Below are 17087 nucleotides of genomic sequence, written 5' to 3' on the forward strand. Positions count from 1 at the left end.
CTTTGGGTGTTATAAGCTTAGATGGGACAAGAAATCTGTTTTCAAGGAGCTCAAGACAGGTCAAGAATTAAGGAGAATACATCTTGAATATCAGTATCAGGGCTGAGTCAGTACTATAGGAGAAAATGCTATAGGAGGGTGTCCCAAGGGGTGAGGGGAGCCTTCCAGCTACAATGGCATTGGAACAGAGGTGTCAGGGCCTGTGAGGCCTGGGGCATGGCTGTATCACACAGAGGGAACAGCTTGAGCAGGGCATGCTCCAGGACAGTACCGGAGAGGTAGGCAGACTGGGGATTCAGCCTGACCGGTGCAGAAGGTATGTGAAGGGAGGACCAAGCAGGTGGAGCCAAAAGAGAAGGGACTTACTTGCGGTTTGGACTTTATTTAGGACACAGCAGGAACCACCTTGTGTTATGTTTAGGTTGTGTCTCAAAGGTGCCATGTCTATGTGGCCACCATTCATGTCTAGACATAATTTAGGTGGGAGCCTTAGGGAGCGGGCAGCCTGCTCTGTTGAATCCTGGAGCAGCAATGGAGAGCCCTGCCTCCATAAACCCACACTGGCTTCAAAGCCATTCACTAGTACTCACACATGTCCACAGTTGTGCCCTAGGCTGGCCATTCAGCAGATGTCCCTTGAGTTCGCTTCTCAAGCCTACCTGCCTCGGAGGTCTGATTCATGCCCCTGACCCTGTCATGCAAGGCTGTATAGAGACTTAGGGTTACACAATGACCTACTAACTTTGTGTGTATTTGTTTTTTGTTTTTTGCTTTTTACTTGAGGAAGGGTGCCTTTGCCAGTAACACTGGTAAGCACAGTTCTGCTTTAGGAACAATATTCTGGCAGCTGTATGAGGGATGAATTGGAGGTGAATAGTTCAGGTGGTGAGCTGAACAAGGAGATGATGGTGGTAATTCAGGAGGCTGCTGGTGAGGCCAGTGAATGAAGTGGTAATTAGCAGAGGGGACAAATCTTAAAGGGAGAATCGTAGATTCATATGTGACAAGTTATTATTACCCAGACTCCATATGTAATCTCAGCTTACATCTCTCACTTCTCTGCTTCACTTGCAGTCAGACCACACACCTCAACTATGTGAGTTTTTGTGTTTGGGGGAAGAATCTACTTGTAAGAAAGATTAGGCATAGTTTCTAAACCATATATTATTTCAATTGTAAATTATAAAGTGTTTGAAGAAGGACAACCCAACCCTTTTAGAAATGTGTGGTATGCAAAGCTGCAAAGGAAGTCTTATCGCTTCCTTCCTGGGGAGGGAGCTAGAGGTGATGGGTTACCAGTCACAGGCCAAGTCAGGAGACAGGTGTTCCAAGCAGCTGGGCAGTTGGTAGGCCAGCAGTGACCTGACGAGGAGCATGCATGTAAGGAGCAGCTGTCAACGAAATGGACATGAGTGTTTATAAGGCAAGACACCTGCTCTTCTAGAAGGCAGCAAACGCCAGGCTTCATAAGCCAAAGGCAGTGCCTATGCTGTGGAACACAGTGTGGAGTAGGAAGGTAGGTAGGCAGGGAAAGGACAGCTGTTAGGCTGGTGGTCAGAGAGTGCTGGTACCTCCAGGTTTTGCCACAGGAATGAGAGACCAAAGGACCAGGCTTTGTTCCCAGTCTATGGATCTCAACTTCTGTCATTTAAAAATGAGGGTTTGAAATGGTTTTAGGTAATATGCAAAGGTCCTTTCAACTCTCAAAGATGAGTTTTTAAAAATTTTCAAATATAATGCAATTCTTATTTGCTACTAAGATGATACTCTTTTCTTAAACTAATACCTCTATATCTAAAAAGTCTCTGTCAGTAGATCTTGTGTTGTTTCTCTGTCACTTTTCACAACTCCAACTGCTGGGCCTATGCTCTTGTGGCCTAGAACCAGCAGTTAGGAATCAAATTGGACAGTCAGGGTCTTTGGGAGGTTGAGTTGCCTATTTTAAACTGCGTTGGTGATGAAAGTAGAATTGTGATATTCCCAGTCCTGGTGGCACATTAGAATCACGTGGGATGTTTTGAGAAACCAATATCTGGGTTCCACACCTGAAGAGTCTGCTTCAGTTGGCCAGGGTAGGCCAAGGTTTTTGTTTTTGCTTTTGCTTTTCATTAATCTTCTCAGATGATTAGAATGTGTCATTAAAGATTGGAGTTAACGCTACAGATCACTGGATGGCCAGCAGTTGCATCTGAGATGCCCACTGCACTTGATTAATGCTGGCACTGGCCTTTTATAGCCCTGTTTTGAGCCATCTTGGGGCTCAGAAGGTGAGAGTATTATATCCCAGGACTGCTGGAGTGATGGCCCACAGGACAGGAGCGAAGGGCCTGGGGAAGAGGTCTTACATTTAGGTCTGCAAAATGACAGTGTAGTAAAATCTGATTTATCACAGTAACATGTAATTACAGGCCCTTTCACAAATTCACAGTATGGGAGTGGTGGTGGGGTTCTATGGTTTCAATACTAGACCTGTTTTATTTTCTCACAGCAAAACTTCATAATACATAGACCCCTGAAGACTTAAACAATTTTATTTGCATGATTATTTGGTTATTTGTATGAAACAAAGTCCAGGAGAAGGATGAGGCTTTGTTTACCATTGCATGTCCAGTGCCCAGGGGCTCAGTAAACTGATTCCAAATGAATGAACGCGTGCAGGCATCATGTGTCAGGCTCTGTGTTAGGTACTGGCATTTGGAGCTCCCTTGGAGGATCAGCCATAGGTCAGGGACAGGCTGTGTGCTTCCTGCTGTCTAGATACCAGGATGATGCAGCCAGAGCAAAACTGAGCTTGCCCACTATTCTGGCTGCCAGGCTTAGCTGAGTACCTGCTGCAGTGGCAGTCTTCCAAATAAATCAGAGGCAGGACAGAAGACATAAAGAGGATGCTGTCAAGTGCATGTCTCTGTTTGCCCTGGTCTCAGGACAGCTTGATCTCTGGTGAATCTTAAAAGTAGAAGTAGCCTTTTCTGAAAGCAAAACTGAAATAGAGCAAACCCCCTAAGGAGCTGCTTTTCCACTGCAGCCCTGATGGACCTCAATCACTTCATCAGGAACCTTCTTTGCCAGGGAAGAGCAATAGAGACCACTGTGCCGCCTCCTGCCAGGCCCACATCAGCTCTCAGAGGAAAGCCCCAGGCCATGGTTTTGCAGCCTGGTGAAGGACTAGAGAAGGAAAATGGTTCCCAGAGCAGGTATCAGTTAGTTACCTGACTCTCTCAGAAAGTTTTTAGCAGGTTCTCTGTCATTGCTGTTCAGGAATGTGGGAAGGAGAAGGGCTGGGTTTGCCTGGTCAAAGTGCGGCATTCAGGCATGGATTCAAGGCACAGAGAAGGCTTGTGAAGTGATAATGACTTTCTCATCACAGGGTAGAGAAGCCTGGCTTTGGGCCTAAGTACCCTTCAAGGTATCAGAGGGGGTGTTTATAAAGCTGTTTAGTACCTGGAAGGCGTCCCAGGCTTGTCCGAGAGAGTCCTGGATACCTCATCTCTCTGTGGACATCTGCAAAGCCACTCCCACTTAACTGAAGATTCTTTAAGCAGGATGCTAGCCCTAGCTATTCAGAGGCATTTCAAAAGGGTGAAGGAAGAGAAAAACATGAAGAGAAACCATAGCCTCTTGGCACTGATGAGACACTTTCCATATTTTCACAGCTAGAGTTTCAAACTAAGTGTGGATCTGGGAACTGTCCCCTCCTCCTGCTCAGGACACTGCTCCTGCCATTAGCCTAGGGCTCAGGGGGAATTGGGCTAAACCCTTGTGGAGAACCATTTAAAGGGGCATCAAAGGGCCCCCTTCCTGAAGATCAGGCTGGACATGTGTCAGTTCAGATAGCGCAAGGAGAGAGAGTCTGAGAGAGAGACGACAGCAGAGTGCTGGGGGAGGAACCAAAGCATGGAATGAAATCCAAACTCACAGGGCCAGTTAGATAACCGATGACAGCTGGAGCCATGGCTTAATTAGTGGCTAGACATGGACTGGAGCAAGGGGTAATAGGCAACTAGCAGAGATTTCTACTAAAACCCACAATGGAGAAACGGGTGTGTGTGATGGGTAAGTAGTGGGCCTGGAAATAGGAATCTGAGTATAGTCATTGTATCCCACTAATTCTGGGGTTTTGATCAAATAAGTACCACCCTGTTTTATGTAATGAAGAGACTGGAAAACTAGACCCCAAGGGCACTTCCAGCTCCTACATGTTGAGGTCTCTGGATGAATCCTCTTAGGTTCACTCCTACATTTAGTTTCTTTGAGTTTCCACAGTCACCTTTTCCTGTTAAAGTGGTATCTCAAGGCTTTCTCCCTTAGTAAACAAATAAAACAAAGCAAACATACCAAAAAAAAAAAAAAAGTCCTGGATCTCACAGAATGGCTGTGTTGCTCTGACGAGCAGAAGAGCAGCATTCCACGGTCCAGAGGCATTTTAGAGTCTGGGAGGCATCTGATGAGCAGTGGTCGCTCACTCTTAGAGCTGGAGATTATGGACCCCCCAGGGATGCCGAGAAGAGGATCCTGGAGGAGACAAGGGGGTTCTTAGCTAAGGCAGCTTGTGCAATGGAGAGGGGGAACCCTTGTGATTGTCTTGGTTTGGAAGCCAAATTGTAGTCCCTGAATCAGCAGAAGGCCCAATATGGGAGATGAGTCAGGGCTGAACATGGGAACGTGTAAGAAGCTCGGAAGGTGGGGAGCGGCACAAAGTAAAAGGTAAAAGGGGGCCTTAGCAAGTGGTTTAGGCCTGAGATGATGGTGCCAGTGCTGGAACAAGGGGGTGGTGCAGGGTAATGCAAAGCACCAGGCAGAGGGGAAGGAAAAGGTTGTCCCTGAGGGCCTGCACCTTTCCTAGCTCAGTCTTTCAGTAAGTTAAAGTATGGCAGGGGTACAGAAGCCCCTGCCACCCTTGCATCTGGATTGGTGGGACTTGGGAAGGCAGAGATGGAGTCCCATCAGCTATAAGGAAACAACTGGAGCCAAGGGAAGAGGTGGAGGATCTTGGTGTGAGTAGTGTACACCCGGAAAATAATCTCTCCTTTTCTTGTGATGTTTAGTTTTCAGGCTGGGCATGTGCCCTTGGTCTTTCTCAGATCTACCTCATCCCGCCATTGGTCAGACTGTCCAACTGCATTTCTGTCTATTAGGATCCCTTTCTTCCATTTTCGGCCCTCTTTGCCAAAGATAAAACACCGGCGGCCAAGGTCAAGTACTCCTCTCCCTCAGACTGCCTGTCTAACAGATCTCAAGTCCATGGTTAAGCACTAATCCACCTAGAGAAAGGGGAAGGAAGCTGACATGTATTGAGCTAGGTCCCTCAAATATATCCTTGTCAATTTAATAATCACTGTAGTCCTAAAAAATAAAAATTATCATTTTGTTATGAGTTGTGGACACATGGTAAGAGATTTATATAGCTTACATTTATTCTCTGAAACATCCTATGAGATAGGAACAATTAACATAGCAATTGTACAGCTGAAGAAAGCAAAGCTTAGAAATGTTAAGCAACTTGCATAAAGCTATGAGGTATTAAATTAAAATTCAGCCTCTCAGGCTCCATAGTTAATCTTGGGTAGTTCAGAGAGGTTGAGTGTGTGCAGTCACACAGCTAATAGACCTGAGATGCAAACCCAGTTATAAATCAAAAGTCTTTCTTCTGAGAGACAAGAGGGTGCCTCTCCTGCTTTAGTGGCATCTTCTGGTGGGAGGTGGAAGAGGAGGCATCATTGATCATTAGCGGACTGATCCCTGTCTCAGGCATGGGCTGCTGATGAGTCTCAGGTTGGCAGGCCTGGAATCTGCAAGTCCACAGAGATCAGAGAAGCACTGAGCACCTCCTCCCTGGGTTCTCTGCGCAGAATCATAGTATTCCTACTGGAGCTGCTCATGTTTCTGCGTCTGACTGGGCCTGGGTGTCCTGTACTGAGTCCTGCTAGTCCTCCTCCTCTTACCATTCCCTCGTGCTTGCTCATGTGTTTTTGATGACCTCTGTTCTGCTTGTCACCCAGCTCTGTTGATATGACTGGTGAGGCCTCACTACCCTCTAGTTCCACTTCCTGCAGAGGCTCACTCTTTTGTTTTGGCCTCATTGTGTGAGCCCCCCGCTATGAGTTCCTTAAAAAAAACTTAATTGATATTAAAAAATTAAAACTTGGGTAGGAGGGAGGAGATATAAAATTTACCTAGGGCTGCATATTCAAAATTGAGCACATAATTACTGTTTTTAAGTAAGGTGTCAGGAAGCAAGATTGATTTAAACCTGACATCTGTTTATACACAGTGAGCTGTCATTAGATGCATATGCAGGGTCAGAAGAGCTATATTCTGTCGCCATGACAGCTCAGTTTGGTTATGGAAATTGGACTCCATGTGTTTCTGCAAGAGGGAAGCAAGGCACCTTCCAAATAGCTGCTCTCTCTCTGCCGCTGTCTCTCAAACACCCCTTTTCTACATGCGTCTACATTCCTGACACTATCCTAAGCACATGCAATAAAACAGGCAGTTTGAGGCAGTGGGAAAGAATATGGCAGAGAAGCTTGAAGCATGGGCTTTGGAGTCAGAAAGTTTGGATTCTGAATCCTGTCTCTTCCACTTCCTAGCCAGCAAGTCAAGTCAACTCTCTAAGTCTTTATTTCCTTTTTTCCATAAAGTAGAAATAATCACAACACTGTACTCACAGGGCAACTCTTAGATTGAAGTGGTATGCATTTGGAGCACTTAGCCAAGGACCAGACAAGATCGGATGCTCAGTAAATGGTGGCCATCGATGTTATTAATATCAGACAGGATCCTGACCCCAGAGCACTTGGGATCTCGTAAAGGCAAGAAGATCTACTCACTAAACCATCCAATATATGATGGGTGAACTTCATATGCAGTAGGAGTTCAGAGGAAGGAAGGATATGCTTTCTAGAGGATGCAGGAAGATGTCAAGGACGAAGGAAGACCCGAGTAAGGCTCTGTGCAGGGGCAAGCTGGTACTCATGGGAAGTGGGACCTCAGTGTGAGAACTCTTCCTGGGATGCCTTTCCCAAGAGGTTCTTCTGCATTCTTACTCAGCTTAAGTGAGTCCTTTAAGGAAACTTCTCTGTCTCTGAATCAGTCCTCAGTGGGCCTTTCCTTACTCTCTGTACATAAATTTCACTCCTTTGTAATTGATTTGTTTTTCTCCTGTGAATGTCTTTTTCTTCTTCTTTTTCCTTTATTAACGTGCTTATACATTTAAATTGAAATTATACATGCACATACTTTAAAAACCCAAATATATCCACATGATGTATAATGTAAAAGAACATTTCTCACACCCTCCTTTCCTTTTTCCCCTTTTCCAGAGGCATCCCTTTCACCTCTTTTAGCCTATCATGCTGGCATCCACTTCCCTTTCTCTAAAAATATGGCTGCATTGTCTCCTCTTGATTCACCAGTTTTGTACTCCTGGACTTACCCCTCTGCTGTGTGGCAGATGGAGTTTAGCTTTCTTTCTCTCCCAAGTCCACCACTGGACATACAGGCACACATCCCGTCCTCCCCATGCTTCCAATATTCTTTGTCATAACTTTGGTTAGATCAGTATTTAGTGTTTTAATTATTATGACTATATATGGTAATGAATTTTGTGTGTCAACTTAGCTGGGCTATGGCACCCAAATATTTGCTCAATCGCAGGTCTAGATGTCATTATGAAGTTATTTTTTAGGTAAACTTAACATTTACTTTGTACAATTTATTTCTAGTTTTATACCTTTGTGGTCTGAAAAGTTGGTTGGTAGGATTTCAATCTTTCGGAATTTACAGAGGCTCTTTTTGTGGCCTAGTATGTGGTCTATTCTGGAGAATGTTTCATGTGCACTTGAGAAGAATGTGTATCCTGTTGCTTTTGGGTGTAGAGTTCTATAGATGTCTATTACGTCCATCTGTTCTAGTGTGTTGTTCAGTGCCTCTGTGTCCTTATTTTCTGTCTGGTGGATCTGTCCTTTGGAGTGAATGATGTGTTGAAGTCTCCTAAAATGAATGCATTGCATTCTATTTCTTCCTTTAGTTCTGTTAGTATTTGTTTCACATAGGCTGGTGCTCCTGTGTTGGGTACATATATGTTTATAATGGTTATATCCTCTTGTTGGACTGAGCCCTTTATCATTATGTAATGTCCTTCTTTATCTCTTGTTACTTTCTTTGTTTTGAAGTCTATTTTATCTGATACTAGTACTGCAACACCTGCTTTTTTCTCCCTATTGTTTGCATGAAATATCTTTTTCCATCCCTTGACTTTTAGTCTGTGCATGTCTTTGGGTTTGAAGTGAGTCTCTTGTAAGCAGCATATAGATGGGTCTTGTTTTTTTATCCATTCAGTGACTCTTTGTCTTTTGATTGGTGCATTGAGTCCATTTATATTTAGGGTGATTATCGATAGGTATGTACTTATTGCCATTTCAGGCTTTAGATTCATGGTTACCAAAGGTTCCAGGTTACTCTCCTTACTATCTAAGAGTCCAACTTAACTCACTTAGTATGCTGTTACAAACACAATCTAAAGGTTCTTTTCTATTTCTCCTCCTTTTTCTTCCTCCTTCATTCTTTAAATATTAGGTATCAAATTCTGTACTTTTTGTCTATCCCTTGATTGACTTTGGGGATAGTTAATTTAATTTTGCATTTGCTTCATAATTAGCTGTTCTACTTTCTTTACTGTGGTTTTATTACCTTTGGTGACAGCTGTTCAACCTTAGGAACACTTCCATCTATAGCAGTCCCTCTAAAATGGACTGCAGAGATGGTTTGTGGGAGGTAAATTCTCTCAGCTTTTGCTTATCTGGAAATTGTTTAATCCCTCCTTCACATTTAAATGATAATCTTGCCAGATAAAGCAATCTTGGTTCCAGGCCCTTCTGCATCATGGCATTAAATACATCATGCCACTCCCTTCTGGCCTGTAAGGTTTCTGCTGAGAAGTCTGATGTTAGTTAGCCTGATGGGCTTTCCTTTGTATGTGATCTTATTTCTGTCTCTGGCTGCTTTTAGCAGTCTGTCCTTATCCTTGATCTTTCCCATTTTAATTACTATGTGTCTTGGTGTTGTCTTCCTTGGGTCCCTTGTGTTGGGAGATCTGTGGATCTCCATGGCCTGAGAGACTATCTCCTTCCCCAGATTGGGGAAGTTTTCAGCAACTACTTCCTCAAAGACACTTTCTATTGCTTTCTCTCTCTCTTCTTCTTCTGGCATCCCTATAATGTGAATATCGTTCCTCTTGGATTGGTCACACAGTTCTCTCAATATTCTTTCATTCTTAGAGATCCTTTTTTCTCTCTGTGCCTCAGCTTCTTTGTATTCCTCTTCTCTAGTTTCTATTCATTTATCGTCTCCTCCACCATATCCAACCTGCTTTTAATACCCTCCATTGTGCTCTTCAATGATTGGATCTCCCACCTGAATTCGTTCCTGAGTTCTTGGGTGTCTTTCCATACCTCTATTAGAATGTTGATGATTTTTACTTTTAACTCCCTTTCAGGAAGAGTCATGAGGTCCATGTCATTTAAATCTTTCTCAGGAGTTGTATTAATAATTTTACTCTGGACAAGGTTCCTTTGGCATTTAATGTTTGTATGTGGCGCCCTCTAGTGTCCAGAAGCTCTACTCTCTGGAGCTGCTCAGCCCCTGAAGCAATGTCGGGGGTCACAGGGGTGCGGTAGTGGTACCTGGGGGGAGGAAAGAGCTGTTCCCCGTCTCCTGGCTGCTGTGCCTCTCTCCACTGCCTGAGCCAGTGTGCCGGTCACACAGGTATGTTTTCGTCCCAGAGCAGCCAGATATGGATCCCTGCTTTCCACAAGCGGCTAGAATCCCAGTCTCCCCAGGAACTCTGCCTGTATTAACTTTCCAACCTGGTAGTCATGTGAGTCTCATGAAAGCACCATGAAATGTAGGTTTGTGCTCCCAGAGCAGATCTCCGGAGCTAGGTATTCAGCAGTCCCAAGCCTTCCACTCCCTCCCTGCTCTGTTTCTCTTCCTCCTGCCAGTGAGCTGGGGTGGGGGAGAGGCTCAGGTCCCACGGAGCCACAGCTCTGGTACGTTACCTCGTTCCCTGAGGTCTGCTCTTTTCTCCAGGTGTATGCAGTCTGACGCCATCCTCTTTCCTTTTGCTCTCTCAGGATTAGTTGTGCCAACTATATTTTCTAATTGTATCCAGTTTTAAGAGGAAGCCTCTGTCTCTCCTCTCATGCTGCCATCTTTAATCTTTCAGGTAAGATTAACATTTAAATACCAGACTTTGAGTTAAACATTATCCTTCATAATGAGGGTGGGCCTCACCCAATCAGTTGAAAGCCTTAATAGAAAAAAGACTGACATGCCCCAAGGAAGAGGAAATTCTGCCTCCAACTACCCTCAGACTCAAGTTTCAGCATAGACTCTTTGTTGGGTCTCCAGCCTGCTGGCCTTCCTTGCAGGCTTTGGACTTGCCAAGACCTACCATCATGGGAAACAATTAGTAAGCCTCTGTGTTCCACTGGTTCTGTTTCTCTGGAGAACACTGACTAATATACTCTGCAAAAAGTATTCACATCTGAGCCATGAAAATAAACAATTACTTTTCCTTTTCTGCCCAACTTCTTTTTCCCAGGAGGAATAGCTGTCTTACTTGGTTGTTGATGGTTATTTGCCTAGTTTTCTGTTTACTCATCACTAATTCAATCCCCATCTTGACTGATTGTCTAACTCTCCCCTTGAGCAGGCAGACATGGGAGGTGTTCTCTGTTTTGTGTTCTGGAATCAGTCCCTACGAGTGGGGCAGCTTTGTGGGCAACCGAGGCTGACTCACAGGACCTTCTGCTTGGTTTCATGCTCTTGTCATCATCTTTAAGTTCTTAATAATTAAAAAATAAGAAGCCCCACATGTTCATTTTGCACTATACCCTCTAAGTTATGTGGTCGGTCTTGTCGACAAGAGCTTTCTGGGTGGCTCCTGTGTAGGCAGGTGCACAGCCGTCCTCCTGGTATTATCTAGGTACCTCCCTTCTCCAGTCATAGGGATCACTTGATCTCTCTTCTGTTCTCCCCTCACAATGAAAGTGTCTTGAAAGAAGGTCTATGGTTCACTCATTTTTACCCTGAACACCTAGCAGAGTGACTCAAGCATAGGGAGAATATGCAAAATTAAGGTGAAACATCAGAATAGATAGAAGAGGAGGAGGGATATATTAAGACTTTCTAGGAAGCAGAATAATAGGAAGAAATCAGTGAGGTAGAATGTGTCTTCAGGGAATGGGAAGCTGTGAGGAAAGCAGTACAATTGTGTCAGAAAAGGGCATATTAGAACCAATGGGAAATGATGTTGAAAATTATGTGTGAGCCAAATTGTAGAGAAGCCTAAACACCAGACTAGGAATTTTCTATAGACTAGTAGGTCTCCAAGGACTTATTTCCTCATCTAATGATATCTGATATGTGTAGTTAGAGAAACTCCAGCAGGGTAGAATTTCACACTTTCCTTTTCTTGGCACTGAAATAGGTGAATGCAGTAGGATGGGTGGGGGAGAGAACCTATCATCTGAAAGACGGAGCGCATAGGAGAGAGTTTCCTGTGAATTTTAAAACCCAACCTAGTAGAGAAGCAGGAGTAAAACCATTAGAACTCTGGAAGATAGCCAGGGAGGTCTGGATAATGTGAAATCTAGACAGAACAACCCCAAACTGGCAGCCTTGTTATCATTAAATTCACACGATTAAAGACGAGCAATCATTAGCACCTCATATGTGCCTCTGATCCTTAAGGCATTCAACACCAAGAAAATTGGGCTTTCCCTCTGGAAATTTTCACACTGTGATGACTGTTTCTGGTAAACATGTAGATTAGTGGGCTAATGGGGACCTCTTGCTGTTTGAACTTCAGCCGCAACTTGTGTGATAGAGAATCCTGGAGCATTTTCCACATGCATGAAGAAATAAAGGCACCTTTCAGAAACCCTGTCAATATTGTTCTGAAAGCCACAGCAGCATTCTAAAAGAAAGACATTTACAAGGTTTTGAAAAGAACCTTACTAATACCTGGCAGAAATTTATAGATTTTTCTGTACCAAAAAGCATATGGAAATAAACTCATTACGGCTCTCTTCATGACAGCCAAAATCTGGAAATAATCCGGAAGTATATCAACAGTATAACTGATAAATTAATTATATTATTATTCATACAATGGGGAAGATACAGCTATGGAAATGACTAAACCACAATATACAATAACAGGAATGAATTCCACGCACATAATGTTGTGCAAAAAAGACCAAAATGTACAAACTATATGGTTTCATTTACATAAAGAGAAACGTCTATTCCGAGCCTCTGTCTATTTTTAAATTAGGTTATTTTTGCTATTGAGTTGTATGAGTTCCTTGTATATTTTGGATATTCATCCCTTTTGGGATATGTGGTTTGTAAATATTTACTCCCATTCCCTAGACTGCCTTTTCATTTTGTTGATGGCTTCCTTTGCAGTGCTGAATCTTTTTAGTTTAGTTTTAGTTTTAGTTTAACTTGTTTCTTTTTGGTTTTGTTGCCTTTGCTTTTGGTGGAAAATCCATAAAAGCATTGTCAAGACCAGTGTCAAGGAGCTTACTGCCTATGTTTTCTTCTAGGAGTTTTATAGTTTCACGTCTTACATGCAAGACCACAATACATTTTGAATTGATATTTGTAACTCAAATATGGTGGTCTAAGATAGGGGTCCAGTTTCATTCTTTTGCATGTGGATATACTGTTTTCCCATCAGCATTTATTGAAGAGACTGTCCTTTCCCCATTGTATATTCATGCCTCCTTTCTCAAAATTAATTAACCATTTAAGGGTTTTTTTCTGCGTTCTCTATTCTGTTCCATTGATCTGGGTGTCTGTTTTTATGCCAATACAATATTGTATTGATTACTATAGATTTTTAATGCAGTTTGAAATCAAGAAGTGTGATTTCTTCAGACTTGTTCTTCTTCCTCAGGGTTGCTTTGGCTATTTGAGGTCTTTGTGGTTCCAGGCAAATTTTAGGATTGCTTTTCCTATTTCTGTAAAAAGTGCCATTGGAATTTTGATAGAGATTACATTGATCTGTAGATAACTTAGAGTAATATGGACGTTTTAACAATATTCTTATAATCCACAAACATTGAATATCTTTCCATTTGTGTCTTTTTCAATTTCTTTCACCTATGTTTTATGGTTTTCAATGTACAGATCTTTCATCTCCTTGATTAAATTTATTACTAAGCATTTTATTCTTTTTGATGTGAATGTAAATGGTGTTGTTTTCTTAACTTCTCTTTCCCCTAATTCAATGTTAGTGTACAGAAATGGAACTGATTTTTGTATATTGATTTTGTATTCTGCAACATTACTGATTTTGTTTATAGTTCTAGCAGTTTTGGTGAGATCTTTAGGGTTTCCTATGTATAATATCATGTCATCAACAAACAATTTTACTTCTTCTTTTACAATTTTGGTGCCTTTTATTTGGGGAATGATTAGAGGCTGGGATGGAAATCTTTGAATATGAAGTGTTTACATATTCTGAGTGTTAATATATTAGGACTTTTCCTGAGGACATCTCGGATGATGTATGCATTTGCAGGCTGTGACAAAATTTCAGTTAAGTGGGTCTGAAGTCAGATGGGCTTGGAGTAAATCACTGAACATAGCTCTGTTTTCTCATCTGAAATGAAGTTAGTAATGTTACCCATTTCACAGGGTTATTGCAAAGCTTTATATAATATATAAAATATCAAGCATTTAATTCAAAAAGTAGCATATGTTAAGTGCTCAACCAGTGTCACTTATCCAGTTGCTGCAGGTTACCTTCAGTTTTAACTTTAGCTCTTGTTTTATTAACAAACTTCTGGAACTCAGGTGCCTTAGTTCTAATTCTGGCTTTGCTCTGTGACCCAAGACAAGTCACTTTATTTCTCTGTTAGTTTCCTGATTAGCAAATTGGAGGTAAAATAATACCTAGCATATGTGTTTGTCTTGAGGCTTACTACCTAAACTTTAAAACAACTCCTGGTATGTTTAGCATCAAGTAAGGGTCAGAAATTATTTTTGTTGATATTTTACTGCCAGAGTTTTCCAGAGTTCTGTCAAGTATGACCTTTGAAGCAAACAGTGGAATCACAGAGTGGAGTCAAGAATTAATTACTGGACTTTCCAGTGAGCAGAAGTGCCAAGTAAGGCCAAAACTGGAATGAAGAGTCAAGAATTTGGAACCAGGAAAGAAGGTGAGTTAATAGGACTCAAAACTTGACAGAACAGCAGTTATCTGAGTTCCTGGGTATACGGTTAGTAAGTACATATGAATGTGTGTAAAAGACTCATTTACTCTGAATCTGTAACAGGTCATACATTACAGTATTCATTTTCTAACCATTGTCTAATGCAATCTTCCCAATAACCCTGAAAGTCAAGTATTATTATTTCAATTTATAATGAATAAAATAAGCTTCAGGGAGGTAAAGTCAATTGCTTAGGTCAAGTAGTTGGTATAAGGAAACTGAGACTAAGATATAGACACAATTCTTTAGCCAATAGCTATCTCTTTCCATTAGCCTGCTTCCCACACTGCTGCGAGCTGAGCCTGAGGGTGGTACTCCTCTCCTTATTAGGAGAGTCACCACATCTTATCTCAAAATGCAACAGCATGGGAATAGTTCTGGCCGCAAACATATAAATGACTTGCATGACAGAATAAAGCATTTGTTAGCAATTATTCACTATTTTTAATTGAGAGGGAGAAACCCCTTTTCCTTCAGAAAGCTCACTGCAAGACTCGATTGCTCCCAGACAGGCCACAGCAGCATTCTATCCTGATAAATCCCTTAACTCCCCAACACACACCTGTCTCATCCTAGGACTTCAGCTCTGAAGTCTTGGTATTTTAGATTCAAGTTCCTTCATCTCTGCAAAACTAACTTTTCTTGCTCACCAGCCATTGTAACTCCCCTCTCTTCTGACCCCCATTCTCCTCCTGTATGAATAACTGCATTTGGAACTAGAACAGTTTTGTCATTATTCCTACAGTTTGTGGACAACCAGGGACTTGTCTAACTTCCTTCTTGGTCAACAGTTTACATCCTAGATGGTTGGTTATCTGGGCTTTACTGTGGTCTTTAATTTTATACATGTTTATGGGAGAAGAGTAGGTAAAACAAATCAAATTAAAGCTAGGCCCTTTACTCAGTTCTTTTGATAGGAGATACTTGATTGGCCAAGTGTTGAAAATCCTCTGGTCCCCAATGTCCTAGTGTCAGCAGTTGACTCATCAGTTCTTACAGTTTTTTATACAAAACCCCCATTATTATGCCAGTCAATTCAGTCTCATATTCATTCTTTTTCTTTCTCTTCCTCTCATCTTTTACCTCTCTTCTCTATCTAGGGCTTGATCAACTTGCCAGAAAAAGCCTAAATCAATGTTCAGATTCACTGCACAGTGTATAGTTGCCAATTTAGGTTTTCTAAGAGAAAAAATGGAAATTATTAAATAATTATCCAGCTTTGTTGAGACCTGGGCAATTAGTTTCTTGAATGTTGCAGAGCCATTTTAAAGCATCCACTGTTTATTTGCAGCATTAAAAGGCCTTGGCTATTATTTCTTGTTTAACAAACTTTGACCACACTCAGACTGGGGAGTTCCATACAGAAGATGTACAGGCCTGAAAAAAAATTAAAAAAAAAAAAAACTGATTAAATTTTAACCAGCTGCTGGGCCGATAGTTTGCCTGAGGCACATTTGTCAGTTTCAAAGGGTCTTTTTATTAATTTTGCATTTTGTATTTTGTTAGTGGAAAGAGCTCCCTCTTTGGGGACTGCCAAAAGCTATAGGCTGCGAATCTTCAAGCAGCCCAAGGACGCTTCTGAGAATGCCAAGCAGATTTGGATTCTGGAGCATTCCCTATTACATGAGCTTTATTGGTCCTAAAAATATATTAACTTTAGGGGTGAGCTATTTGAATTAACTTTACAGGATTCCTACTGGCTCTGCTTTGGTTAATGCAAATCCTGCTATTTATCTGTAAGACTATGCATGACCTTGCTATGTGAACTTCAGCAATTTGCTTGACCTCTCTGAGTCTCAGGTTTCTGGTCTGTAAAATAATAGGGTTAGGAGTTTCTTTATGGTCCGTGCCACTCAGGATTAGCTGATTCATGACTGGTTGGGGAGTTCTAACACAAAACTCTCATATGTTTTTCTTTAATAACTATATTATTATTAATGACTAGTATGTAGTAAACATTCTGTACATCAGGTTCCATGCTAAGTACTTCACCTATATTTTAATATTTATTTTTTCACAGAAAACTTCTGAAAGCAGCACTATCATTATTCCCTTATCACCGATGAGGTATCTGAGGGTATGAGAGATTAAGAAATTTACCCAAAGTCAGTCACTGAGAGGCTGAGTCAGGATTTGAAAACAAGCTTGTTTGATGCCAGAAGCTAAACAGCCTGTTTCCTTGCTCTGGATATAAAGACCAGCTTCTGTTTCTGGGTTAGAAATATGCTCTGACTTTATACAAATATTTCCAAATTTCACATCCACCTGGGATTGGATGTGGTGAAAATATTTATGCCAAACTCAAAGCTGTCCTGGAAGACTCAGGCCTCTCCCGGTTTCGGTAGATCCAGGCTGGAGGGGGCCGCCTGCAGCACAGAGACAATTTGTGAAAAGCAGGCAGAACTCAGGGGTTAAATGGAAAATACAAACCTCTTCTGTGATGCTGGGAATTTCCTAAGTTCCACTCAGGCATCTTCAAACAGCATTAAATACAAAGTAAAAAAGTCTACCCTCAGGCTAGAATTTGTAGACAACTTACCTGCAAGAGAATATGGCTAAATTTCTGCCTGAAGACAAAGAATCAGGGCTTATATTTATAAAGCAGAAGGAAAAAGCAATACATATATATATCTATATATTCTTTTTCTGAATGTATACTTCTTTTTTGTATTGCCACTTTTTATATATATTTAATATATAAATATATAGTTTCACCAGTGAGACTTTTTAAGCCAAATCAATACCTGGCAGACTGACTTTTGCATTATTTAATGGCCTCACCTTTTGGGAAGGATAAGG

This window comes from Manis pentadactyla, chromosome 9 (assembly GCF_030020395.1).
Source record: "Manis pentadactyla isolate mManPen7 chromosome 9, mManPen7.hap1, whole genome shotgun sequence".
Taxonomy (NCBI): domain Eukaryota; kingdom Metazoa; phylum Chordata; class Mammalia; order Pholidota; family Manidae; genus Manis; species Manis pentadactyla.